Below are 10695 nucleotides of genomic sequence, written 5' to 3'. Positions count from 1 at the left end.
ATTTGGCTTAATAACATATTATTGGTATTTAGTGCGACCGTGCACCTTTCGGTTGTCTCGAGTGTTTTCGATTATAGCAATGTTTAAGTCGTCATGTTGCGGGATTTTCAAATCCCAAAAGAAGAACACACTTCAAATTCAACATGATTTTCGATTTGGTAACCGCATTACTTTAATATAGATCATTATATATTACATAACCTTACACAATCAATTTACTTTTTATGATTAATCTGATATGCATGCCCAATATATTTTATTCCCAAAACCTTATTTAAAAAGGAGGGGACATGGTCAAAGTGTCGTGCAAACCAAATTATTGTTTATTGTCACGGAATAATAACAAACTGTGCTATAGTTTTTAAGATTATTGGATAATTGACTTGTTCTATAGGTACATGTACCTTACTTACCCAGGTGACATATCAGTTGTACCCTTGATATTGGTATAAATTCAAATCACAGGCACTTGTTTCTATCCATTTGAAGACCCACTATTAACGTATATAATTACCAGAAATAATGGTTTTAAGCGGAGAGGTGAAAAAATTACTTGGGTACCTTCTCGAAAATATACGTTGATAGTGGGTCTTCCAATGGATAGAAACAAGTGCCTGTGATTCAAATGCTTAATGATATATTAAAAGAAGATGTGGTATGATTGCCAATGAGACAGCTGTCCACAAGAGACCAAAATGACACAGACATTAACAACTATAGGTCACTGTACAGCCTTCAACAATGAACATAGCCCATACCACAAAGGCCCCGATATGACAATGTAAAACAATTCAAACGAGAAAACTAAGATACATGTATATGTACATTGTACATGTTGTATATGAAGATTAATTAGATTAAAGTAAACAATGTGGTATGTTTCCAAAATAAATGCTATCCGCTAAAGACCAACTGATGTTGATCCAATTACTATAGCCAAACAAATGATACATACATGTAGGTTACCATACTTCCTTCATTTATATTATGATTATTGAGTATTTTTTTGGAAACATTTCAAACCTTTACATGCTGTTTATATATGTTACAGTAAATAGGTGAAATTAGGAATTACATGTAATTACTAAAATTTAGGAATTACAGGTAATTCCCGATGCACTTCATGCACTTAGTTAATACAAGTAATTCCTTAAACGGCCCAGTTATTACCAGTAATTACTAAATTTAAAATGAATATTTACACCTATTTACTGACTGCTAACACAACCATAACTTTTGATCACCTGACCATAATACAACATTGTTTTAGCTGTGTAATACTAACTAGAAGATCAGTTAGTACACTTAAAATTTTGAATGGTTGATATGTATAAAAAATATCTTGAATAAATATGGACTTTCAAATATTTGGTTAAATCAGATCTAGAGTAACTTTAGTTTTAATCCAAAATGGTTTAAGTTGAGCATTATAATACAGATAATTTTTGACCAACTTCAGCAGACATGGAAATCAGAAATGGAAAATTCTCCCAAAGCATTATGTCTTAACTTTTTAAAGAACTCTTTGAATATGAAGAATATTTAGACTTATTACCTTATAAAGATAAGATAACGTTATGTGGGTTAAGAACTGGAATGAACTGTTATGTGCATTAGCTTCGAGATATATAAAAAAATATCTTTTTTTTGTTGTTAAATCATTTATAAAAATGATATTGTAAAATTATAATTCACTGTTAGCAGCCATTCTGGTTTTATTTTGTTAAATTAGCTGAGAAACAAGGTTGATGAGTTGTGCACTTGCAAGTGAATATTTGGACCTCATTGAATACGTCATGTGACCTTCAAATCAACCCCTAGCTGGAGATGGGTTATCGATGTATTAAGCTATTAAAATTGTAAGGGTTTTTGCAGAACAAATACATGTAGTCTCGGTTACTTTTGCTGTTAATCGCAGGCTCAACAAAAATGAGGAAAAAATATTAAAATTTTCCTCTAGATACTATCTGTTGACTAGTACTGTAAGAAGCTTCAGTCAAAATTGGGTAAAAATCCAGGATGGTTTATAAAATCTAATGTTTTAAAAACTTTAACTACAGAGTGTATGTAATGTTAACTGGGACAAAACTAGTCCATTTATAAGTAATATACGAAAAAAAGGATTTTTTTTTCAAACTTTACTTTTGGATATTATTTTATGATCATAAACATTTAGCTTCTGTCCAAGTTCATGAAGTTTGGTAGAAATCCAGGATATTTGGAGAAAGTTTTTTTTTAAGTTTTGAGCCACAGTGCATGATGGAGATTTTAGTTTCATTTTGGATAGATATCATTGTCTTGCATACATATATTTACGGAGTTTCAAAACCTATAAAACAACCATTTTCCAGTTTCAATTCACAAACACTAAAGAGTATGCACTTTGGATGTGCATTATATTCCTACATCCTTAAGTTAGCGCCGTTAAAATCCCTACCCCTTTACTTTCTTATTTGATATCTTGAATTATGTTTTTAATTTTAAAACAAAAACATCAAGTTAGTAAATAGCTGTAAAAATGACCAAAAAAATCAGTGATTACCAGTAATCACTGAAACAACTAGTAAATACATGTAATTACTAAATTGGCTAGTAATTACAGGTATTTACTGAAGTGTTTAGTAATTACATGTAATTCCTAATTTCACCTATTTACTGTAACATATACATGTTACTACAGTTCAGCAACTCAAGTTTAAAAGGCATTTATATAAAAGAATTTAAACTTAATATCATTTTGTATGAACATCATGTTGAATATTTACATTTTCTCAAAAAGTTTTTATTTTACTTAGCTAATAAAGAAGATGATGGATTCCCAAACAGAAATCTTGATGACAGTGAAAAAATTGAAGAATTGCACCAATTGTTACAGAGAATCTATTTCAAGCAGAAACAGATGCTCAAAGATAAGGGAATACAACAGCCATCCATGTTCCTTCACATATACAGGTATATATCATTGTATATTGTATATATATATTTTGTCTACATTTTCTGAATTTATGATTTTAAAAATCTTTCAAAAGATATAAATGTACATTGTAAGTCATGTAATTCAAATAGAGACGTGCCATTGTCTTTGATAAAAGATAGAGTTACATGTACATATATGCCTTTTTAGTATTATCAGCTTATATACTTACTTAGCCTTGTTAAAATCTATAAATATACCTTATGTATATTACATGTATGTTGAAATGTCTGTCAGAATATATACATATATGCATGTGATCATAATGTTTCAAATAGCCAAACATTGTAAAATATATATATATATATACAACTAGTCTAAACATCAACCCAACAATGTTAGATCTGTAAATTTGCTTTCGCAAATTTTTGGTTCTTCCCTCGCCGGGATTCGAACCCATGCTACTGTGATATCGTGACACCCAATCGCCTGCACTGCAGCCGTCCCGCTAGACCACACGACCACCTGGGCTATATACATGTATATATATATATACAACTCGTCTAAATATCAACCTAACAATGTTAGATCTGTACATGTAAATTTGCTTTCACAAATTTTTGGTTCTTCCCTCGCGGGTATTCGAACCCATGCTACTGTGATATCGTGACACCAAATCGCCTGCACTGCAGCCGTCCCGCTAGACATATATATATATATTGAGTATTGGAAATCCTGTAGTTTAAATTCAACTAATTATCTCCTGGCAATACACATTTATTTTAGGAACTTTTTATGTTTTATTTTGCAGTAAGCAGCTGTTTGTGATGCTTATACATGTTATAGGCATAAACCATCTAGTCTGGACATGTAAAACAGCAGCTGGTTCTATTTTGAAGTAAGCTATTTGATGATTACATTAATTTGACATGACCAGACCAAGTCTTGGGATAAATTAATAGTACTCATTGTCATGATTGTACTAGCTTTTTATTGTTTTATATATTTTATGGAAAATACTGTTAGTTGAGGCCTGCAAAAATTAATTTATAAGGAGATGAAGTGTTGTTGCCAATGAGAGTAGAGACATCTAACAAATAGCATGAATAGAATCATGGAGGATTGAATTCATACTCATTTTTATTAGAGTGTTACAAAATAATTGCAGGAAAAAAAAAACAACAACAAAAATCAAAATAATTGTGTATTTAGTAGAATTAGCCAAATCAAACAATAACTGACTTAAATCTTGTTTGAAATTTTCACATTTCTATTGATTAAATATTATTTTATAGATCAAATAATAAATAGATAAAAGGGCAGTAATCCAGTCTCAGATTTTTGTTTTGGTTATATTGTATACAGCTGATTGTATTTTAATACTATTTACAAATACTTCTTATATGTCAAAAGAAAAAAAAATTGCTGTACCTGATATTGTGATTTATATTGAAATTGATAAAGACAACAAACTCAATAATGAGCTATTCCAATATCAATCTCCCTAGGGAAAAAAATGGGGTGCTACCTAATTTTAGACCTCCATAGTGCCCATAGACACATCAAACACTTGCCAAAATATAAGCCTGAACCCCTGAGGGGATCACACATCAAATTATAAAAGTTGTATATATTCTACACCGTGAATAAGACCAAACAATGATAGAAGGAGTTAGTTTTAAAATATAATTGAAAAACTAAACTGATACAAATCAATAATTTTTTTGATGTTGATAAATAAATCACAATGTGTAATAGTTGTAATAAATTGTTATGCCAGCCTACAATAGTAGAAGGGGTTTATGTTTAATGATCCATGCTTTTGTTTGTTTATTCTTTCATCTGTTCTGCTTTAGGTTCAAGTTTTGGTAAAAGTTTTTAGTCAGGATAGTTGTTAATGATGTTAACGACCAATCAACTTAAAAATAAATATACATGTGCCTCATGTTATGATCTTTCTAAGGATAAATTAATGGTTTGACCCCAATTTCATGGTCCATTGAAAATAGAAAATTTATCACAACTTCTAGCTATTCTTTTTATAGAGTTATTCCACGAGATATTTTTGGGTCACTCATTAGAATATCTTTTAAATATATGATTTTGATTACAACTGCATTAAGATAGAATAATTGCATGCAGAAAATTATTGCTTTTGTCACATATATATCACTTGTCAATTTAATAAAATTAAACATTTTTTTTTATTACTTTATTACAGAAGCTACAAAATAGAGCTAAGGCCCTTTAAACCAAGAAACTGCCAGTGTCAGAAAAGGACAAACTTAGAAAGGCCATGCAAATTGATTTAATGTCAAGTTGGGACAGTGATTCTGTAGATAAACTCGCCTGATCACAACTGGGATTTGACTGTCACAAGATTTTAAATCTTACATGGATAAACTAAAGTCATTTACTAGACTGTAAATACCAGAGACAGCTGAATGCACAAGGCAAAGAGCTGAGGTCCAAGTAAATCAGAGAGGTCTTGTCACAAAAAATGTACAGAACTTGCATGGATTTTTACTTAAGGGCATATGACACAAAATTGAGAGATATCAATAAAATTTCTTTAAATTTTAATAAGGACCAATTCAAAGGTACACTTTTGGAATTTGCAAGAACAAAAATACCTTCATGTTTACTTTTGAATTATAGTTGACAGTTTTCAGTTTAAGGGGGGAACCCTTAAAATGAAGTGGTTTGGTTTATTGAATTTGATTATTTTTTATTAAAGTAAAAAAATGAATTACTGGTCTTTTATTTCAACATTTGCATTTTTTATTAAAATTATTTACAAGTGCAGCATATTGGTGACATCAGATTATGTTAATGTGTTTGGTTAAGCTACACATATTTCTTTTTACTTAAACTTTCTGTTGCCTTTTCTAATTAATTAAATGCTGAATAATAATTTGAGTGTGGCTCATTTCAGTGTCTTGTATTTGCTGTCAAGATTTTTCCTGTAAGATTTCACATTATTTATAATCGCTTGGTCAAAGGGAGATAACTTTTTGAATCTTCACATTAGATAATCTGCGAAGAGGATTATGTAAAATGTAAATAGTTGAAAATTAATTTTATGGTTCAATAAAATCAAAATAAGTTATTGCCATTCATTATAAATAAATTTCTATCAAAAATAAGGCTCAAAGATTTTTTTTATTTTATTTATATAAATAATAACAAAGTACACACATCATGCACATGTTGACTTCATAAAATTTGTAAACAAAAAAAATTGAAAATAAAACTAAAAAATTTTAACTAATCAGGAGACAGTCAATACACCAAATATATTTATAAGCATATAAACTTATTATTTTCTTCAATTGTCCAAGTACATATTCAATATTGATAATTTTTTGCTTGACATTACATAATTTTGTTGATAAAAGTTTATTTGTGTGCTATTTTATTCAATTGTACATATTTGAAGTATTTCATTACACCTTATTATTTTTATTCTTGCATACAGCATTTGGAATGAAATTTTAATCAATGTTCGAGCAGCAGGATGTTTTTTTTGTCGAGCCTGCAACTTTTGTTGCAGAAAGCTCGACATAGGGATAGTGATCGGGCGGCGGCGTTAGCTAACTTTTTTAAAGCTTAATATTTTAGAAGGTGGAAGACCTAGATGCTTCATACTTTGTATATAGATGCCTCATGTTACGAAGTTTCCGTCAGTCACATGTCAAATGTCCTTGACCTCATTTTCATGGTTCAGTGACCACTTGAAAAAAAATATCAGAGTTTTTGTAATGTTGAATTCTCTCTTATTATAAGTAATAGAATAATTATATTTGGTATGTGCGTACCTTGCAAGGTCCTCATGTCCGTCAGACGGTTTTCACTTGACCTGACCTCATTTCATGGATCAGTGAACAAGGTTAAGTTTTGGTGGTCAAGTCCATATCTCAGATACTATAAGCAATAGGGCTAGTATATTGGTGTATGGAAGGACTGTAAGGTGTACATGTCCAACTGGCAGGTGTCATCTGACCTTGACCTCATTTTCATGGTTCAGTGGTAAAGTTAAGTTTTTGTGTTTTGGTCTGTTTTTCTCATACTTTATGCAATAGATCTACTATATTTGTTGTATGGAATGATTGTAAGGTGTACATGTCTAGCGAGCAGATGTCATCTGACCTGGACCTCATTTTCATGGTTGAGTGGTCAAAGTTAAGTTTTTGAGTTTTGGTCTTTTTATCTAATACTATATGCCATAGGTCAACTATATTTGGTGTATGGAAATATTTTATGATCTATATGTCAGTCGCGCAGGTTTTATTTGACCTCGACCTCATTTTCACGGTTCATTGCTCAGTGTTAAGTTCTTGTGTTTTGGTCTATTTTTTTAAAACTATAAGTAATAGGTCAACTTTATTTGTTGTATGGAAGCATTGTTAGCTGTACATGTCTGCCTGGCATGGTTCATCTGACCTTGACCTCATTTTCATGGTTCATTGCTCTTTGTTTAGTTATCTTGGTTAATGTTAAGTTTATGTGACAGTTTTTAATAAAGCTTTATACTTAGGACTATCAACATAATATCAATGATAAGTAAAGAAGGCGAGACATTTCAGTGTGTGCACTCTTGTGAATTTACGAATTATGTTAATCATGTAAATAATGTTATGTTTTTTGTTTTTTGCTTTTTGAAGTTTTTGTCGAGCCTGCAACTTTAGTTGCAGAAAGCTCGACATAGGGATAGTGATCCGGCGGCGGCTACGGCGGCAGCGGCGGTGTTAGCTAACTTCTTAAAAGCTTTATATTTTAGAAGGTGGAAGACCTGGATGCTTCATACTTTGTATATAGATGCCTCATGTTACGAAGTTTCCGTCAGTCACATGTCCAATGTCCTTGACCTCATTTTCATGGTTCAGTGACCACTTGAAAAAAAAGTTCAAATTTTTTGTAATGTTGAATTCTCTCTTATTATAAGTAATAGGATAACTATATTTTATATGTGCGTACCTTGCAAGGTCCTCATGTCTGTCAGACAGTTTTCACTTGACCTCAACCTCATTTCATGGATCAGTGAACAAGGTTAAGTTTTGGTGGTCAAGTCCATATCTCAGATACTATAAGCAATAGGGCTGATATATTCGGTGTATGGAAGGACTGCAAGGTGTACATGTCCAACTGGCAGGTGTCATCTGATCTTGACCTCATTTTCATGGTTCAGTGGTTATAGTTAAATTTTTGTGTTTTGGTCTGTTTTTCTCATACTATATGCAATAGGTCTACTATATTTGTGGTATGGAATGATTGTAAGATGTACATATCTAGCGGGCAGATGTCATGTGACCTTGACCTCATTTTCATGGTTCAGTGGTCAATGTTAAGTTTTTGAGTTTTGGTCTTTTTATCTAATACTATATGCTATAGGTCAACTATATTTGGTGTATGGAAATATTTTATGATCTTTATGTCAGTCGCGCAGGTTTTATTTGACCGTGACCTCATTTTCACGGTTCATTGAACTGTGTTAAGTTTTTGTGTTTTGGTCTATTTTTCTTAAACTATTAGTAATAGGTCAACTATATATGTTGTATAGAAGCATTGCTAGCTGTACATGTCTGCCTGGTATGGTTCATCTGACCTTGACCTCATTTTCAAGGTTCATTGGTCTTTGTTTAGTTATCTTGGTTAATGTTAAGTTTATGTGACAGTTGTTATAAAGCTTAACTTTATACTTAGGACTATCAACATAATATCAATGATTAGTATAGAAGGCGAGACATTTCAGCGTGTGCACTCTTGTTAAAATTGACAAATAATGCTAGCAGGGGAGATTATTCATTAATATTTTTATGATGCCAAACTTGAAATTTAGAGGTGCCTATGTTTGCTTTTTGTTATAACCCAATTGTTATGATTCTTAAATAATCTATACAAGTAAGCATGTTAATTTGTCAATAACCATTATTTTATTAATTAGTTTGAATTTGATGAGGTTCTTTGATGTAGAACTTGACTTTTTTTAAACAAAAGTGTTTTTTTATTTGTTTTAAATGTTTTTAAAATTGTATAACAAACTTTTTGACATTTTATTTTAATTTATCACCAAAACAACTCTAATTTGTCAGTATCTGAATAAAATTAATTTGTTAGATACTTTGTTTCTTTTATTGAAGTATATACAAAGGGAGATAACTCAAAATTGTTTTTTTTTATTATTCTGACCCGATTAGAAGTGAAAATAACTATGCCCAAGACAGGATGACAATAAGAAAATGCTAGAAATTGTTGTGTATGGTTATGCTTTGTCCAAAAGTTTTTGTTATCTCCTGTATTGTATATTGCTGCCATTGTCAAAATCCAAATCACACATAGATAGCCTTGTCCTATAGTTTATATCTGGTGTTTGTGTTTTTTGTATGTCTTGGATTCTAACTCTTCAAGTTCTTATATAAATTCAGATGCGTTGCAATTCTTTACATATAGGTAAAGGCATATTTACAAAATGGTATTGAGCTTTGCAAATGAGTGACATGTATTCGTTGGATTATTGTTTAAGTTTCATCTGAAAAATACAGTCTTCAATGTTACTGACAACTTATACATTTGCACATTGCCATTTGAAACCACAAATATTATTCTACTGTAAATACACAGAGCAGCAATCCATGCCTTTCAAGTCTAATACTTTGTAAACATGGATCAGAAAAGTTGGAGGATCAATTTTATATGTACAGTAGCTACAAAGTTATCACCATTAAACATTCCTGTTTTTCCTAATTTTTGTTTTTTTATTTAATTAGATATTTTCAAACCAGATATTTGGGTTAAAGTAAAAACAAATCCCCAACATCCCTTTTCCAAAAAGCAGAGGGAAAAATTCTGCCTTTTCTTTATTATTCATTTGCACTATTGTTTTGTAAGTAGTTATACAGGATTATATTGACTTTAAATTGCATTAAATTTGATGGAAGTTCTAATTTAAATAAGTCATAAACAAGATATTTATTTGAATTTACATGTAATTAAATTACATAATTAATTAAATTAAATTTATATTTAAAATTCTTTAAATTTGAAATTTATTGAAATTTAATTTATATTAAAAGATCTTTAAATCTCAAATTTATTCAAATTTAAATTATATCAAAACTTCTTTAAATTTGAAATTTATTCAAATTTAATTTATATTAAAAATTCTTTAAATCTCAAATTTATTCAAATTTAATTTACATAAACATTTCTTAAAATTAGAAATTTATTCAAATTTAGTGTATACTTAAATTCTTTAAATTTGAAATTTATTTAGATTTAAAAATACCTTTAAACTAGGTTGAAATTTGGGAATTTATTTGCAATATTAAATTTAGTTTAAATCTATATTAAATTAGAAATTTTCCAGCAAGGTAAATGCATAATATTTTTTGTAATTTGAAATTTAATATGCATAACATATGCATTTAATTTTATATTAAATGCATCATTTCATGCAGTGCATGTCGGACAATTTTTTTGATTTTAATTCTGGTTATACAAGATCTTGTCTTACTTTTCAGCCTTTAGTCTTAATTTTTATATTAATATATATTTGGTCTCTATGTTTGCTCTATATTATATATTTGACAATGTATAAGAATTATGGAAGGTATTAAAATTTTGTCAGTAAATTGCCAGGGTTTAGGCGATATTGGTAAAAGAAGAGATATTTTTGATTACTTGCGAGATAAAAATTGTAATATATATTGTTTAGAAGATACTCATTTTACTCCATCACAAGAAATTGATATTGAAAACCTATGGGGATACAAATGCTATTT

At 29.9% G+C, this 10695-nt stretch overlaps 1 long non-coding RNA gene across 1 annotated transcript; it reads left to right on the top strand.

Annotated features, from left to right (window-relative positions):
• Positions 1 to 3729: 3729 nt before the first annotated feature.
• Positions 3730 to 9032, top strand: LOC139495438 (uncharacterized). The gene is made up of 2 exons (XR_011657342.1): positions 3730 to 3812; positions 5136 to 9032. It is a non-coding gene; the product is annotated as an uncharacterized lncRNA (long non-coding RNA).
• The last annotated feature ends 1663 nt before the right edge of the window (positions 9033 to 10695 follow it).

Source organism: Mytilus edulis, chromosome 11 (genome assembly GCF_963676685.1).
Source record: "Mytilus edulis chromosome 11, xbMytEdul2.2, whole genome shotgun sequence".
NCBI classification, from domain to species: domain Eukaryota; kingdom Metazoa; phylum Mollusca; class Bivalvia; order Mytilida; family Mytilidae; genus Mytilus; species Mytilus edulis.
The sequence above is the reverse complement of the archived record's forward strand: the minus strand, read 5'-3'. Positions and strand labels throughout refer to the sequence as shown.